The following is a 3,108-nucleotide window of genomic DNA, read 5'->3' as shown; positions in this document are numbered from 1 at the left end:
TTCTCCCTCGAAGAGATTGCCAAAGATTAATACCATTGTTGCACAAGGTTCTCAAAGAGTCCATGAGATCTCCTTGAGCCTCTGCATTGACCATGGGTATCAATTTAATGAGCATTTCCTTGGCTTCCACCTTCAATTGCTTGGGTCTGCTAGAGAACCATGTCTCATGCTCGTGCAAGGTGTTGTAGAGTTGGCTGAGCTCTCCAAGCATCCGATCGTCCTCAAATGGTCCTTGACCATTGCTAAGATCCCAGCCTCTACTTGTCCTGGATGCCCTCCTTGTCCTGGATCTTGGCTTTAACATTATCGATGGTGTCGGAGCTCTCAACCTCGAGGGTGATGGTCTTGCCGGTGAGGGTCTTCACAAAGATCTGCATCTTGCACAATGGATTGGTGGACGGATTGATGAGGGAAGAAGAGGCTGGGGTAGACAGACGGCGCAGACAAGGGTTATGAGAGGAGTGACAGACAATTTCAAGGATTATGATCTGCAAATTCGAGTCCTGGTGGCATGGATGATGGAACAACTCTCATGCCATGATGAAACAAAGACTGATCTGGATAGTGACGAAAATGCACATCGAGATGAACTGCTATCCCCTCTGGGGGGGATGTGGTCAAGATTGACTCCTGGGTTAGTGCCTCTGGGAAAAATGGGATGCCGAGGGACTTCTTAGTCCAAGACTACAGCAATGGTCACATCCTTGCACGCGGTACTAGCAATTGGGCCATGATGAACCAGGACACCAGGAGATTGTCCAAGATGCCCGATACTATGAGAGCAGAAATCGTTCCTTCTCTTGGACAGGTTTGTCATGGAGAATGACAGTTTTAGTGGAAGGGTTCCTGCTCTTGACAGCTCTGCTCCTTGTAAAAGAGGTGGTTTAATGCCGAAGCTTCACGACCTGGACATGAATCGGCATGTAAATCACGTGAAGTACATCGGCTGGGTCCTCGAGAGTGTTCCGCAGTCAATGCTAGTGTCGTACAAGCTGAGGATCTTCAAAAATGGCTTGAAATGAGTAATGAGCTGCTAAATTTAGCCTTCCTTTCTCCACACTCTCCAAGAAAGGCTGCCATGGTCTGTGTGGTCTTCAAGAAAGCTGCCATTAATGCTCCTGCATGCAGTCCTTGTGGTCCGGAGATCTTTAGAAACTCCCCTACTGCTCCCTGTACCTGTGTACCTGTGACTCAAAATTCCATGTAACTAGAAAGTTGTAATTGGGTAAAATGAGGGATTAACTGGGACCAAGAACCTAGGCTCTGATACCAACTGTAATGAAGAAGACCTAACTGTCCTAACTAAGGGGAAAGAGAGAGAGAAGGACTACAAAAGAAGAGGGAGAGGAGAGAGAAAGGTAAGAAGAAGAGAGAGAAAGAGGGTGATGAGGAGAGAGAAAGACTAAAAGTAGAGAGAGAAAGGCAAGAAGAGGAGAGAGAAATGGCTAGCAGCCATGGAAGGACAGGGAAGAAGGTGAAGAAGGTGAAAGGACAAATGTGTATTCATCAAATGGTGCCATGCCAGTGTCCTTCACTCCTTTTATACCTAGGTCCGTGTGACACTAGGTATTTCCCTCCATTACATACCGCTCTTATATAGACTATAAACTATGTCATTTCTCTTTGATCCATGATCTAGCAAGGCAATACATGGTTTCTCCATCTCTTGAATGTTATCCCCTATCTTGGTGATTGCTTGTGCCCAATGACCTAAAAAACTAGTTGGGGGAAATCATCAAAATACATCATTCTTTGCATAATGAATTGGTTGAAATTCTTCACACATGTTAAAACATCCTCAATAAGAACATTTTCATGACTCTCCTAATACAACTCCTCAATCATGGCACCTACATGATAGGTTCACATGCAATTCAAATAAGCTATTTCTTTCTCTTAATGATACCTAGAATTTCCTTGTGAAATTCTCTCTTTGAGGTCTCAAAAATCTCTCTTAGTGCGAACTTAACCGTGCTATCCAAAATCCTCTCTTCTATCAATTTTTAAAGAATTGTTGTAAGCAGACTCAATATTTGAAGTAAAATTTTAATCTAGTTATTTCTTTGGTCTAACATTCTCCTTCTTTTTTACATCTTTTTTACTTTGATCAAGCCATTATCTAGAAGGTGATATTGTAGACTCACCCCTTTTAGTATTCTTGGAAGTGGTAGAAGCACCATCATTCCTCTTCAATTTCTCCTCAACAATCACCTTTCTTCCCTGTGTCTTTGCTAAATAAGCATAAACTGAATATGTGTCAACTAGACAGTCCTTTCCAATCTTTCATCTCATGCTCTTCCCTGTACTAGACAAATTAGTTTGTTATATTTTTCCCTTATTTATAGTCTACAGAAAGCAAATGATCATAACTCTTACTTAAATTTCGATTTCTTGTTGTGAAACAGAATGCGTTGCAAATCTAGCAAATTAAATCTCAATCATAAACAACTTTATGACACACATAATAGAACTTAGTGGAAAAATCTAACAAATCAAACATCTCAACTAAATACAAACAACATTATAATACGTAAGAGGATTTGAATAACTCAATAGATTAAGAAAGACAAGAGAAAACACACGATTGGGCCCAACCTCCTCTATGGCAAAAGCCATGGTTTGCCATCCTTAATTATATATTATAGTTTTACATGGATATTTACATTCATATTATATAATTATAAAGAAAGTACAAATATCAATTGAAATACAAATTTTTAAGAGTCAAGAGGTATCCTCTAACATGCTGCAATTGCCGCAGAAAATTCTATGCTCTAAATCTTAACGTTCTAACATCACCATCATGTCTGAAATGAGCCAAAACCCCCAAAATGACTCTTGAAGCTCTGAACTCCGATTCCGGATGAGAGAGAAACGAAAAAACTCAATTTTGACCCTATTTTCTTGTTTTGCGCGTGATCCTGTTGCTTTTAAAAAGAAGCTAGACAATCCTTCTAAACTTAACCACACTAAGAAAATAACAAGCATTCCATAAAGAAAACTTATTTCAATAAAAACATATCTTAAATCTCATATTCTAAAATAATCTATATTAAAAACAAATAAATTAATAGTACTAAGGACAATGATCTAATTATTACAAAAGAA

The 3,108-nt window shown here is 39.6% G+C and overlaps 1 pseudogene; it reads left to right on the top strand.

Moving 5' to 3' along the window:
- The first annotated feature begins 519 nt into the window (after nucleotides 1–519).
- Nucleotides 520–1,022, top strand: LOC148035750 (acyl-[acyl-carrier-protein] hydrolase FATB3, chloroplastic-like; annotated as a pseudogene).
- The last annotated feature ends 2,086 nt before the right edge of the window (nucleotides 1,023–3,108 follow it).

This window comes from Lygodium microphyllum, chromosome 5 (genome assembly GCF_053477565.2).
Source record: "Lygodium microphyllum isolate KBCC chromosome 5, Lygodium_microphyllum_v1.1.10, whole genome shotgun sequence".
Classification (NCBI taxonomy): domain Eukaryota; kingdom Viridiplantae; phylum Streptophyta; class Polypodiopsida; order Schizaeales; family Lygodiaceae; genus Lygodium; species Lygodium microphyllum.
Note: the sequence above shows the minus strand (reverse complement) of the source record. Positions and strands in the feature narration are given on the sequence as shown.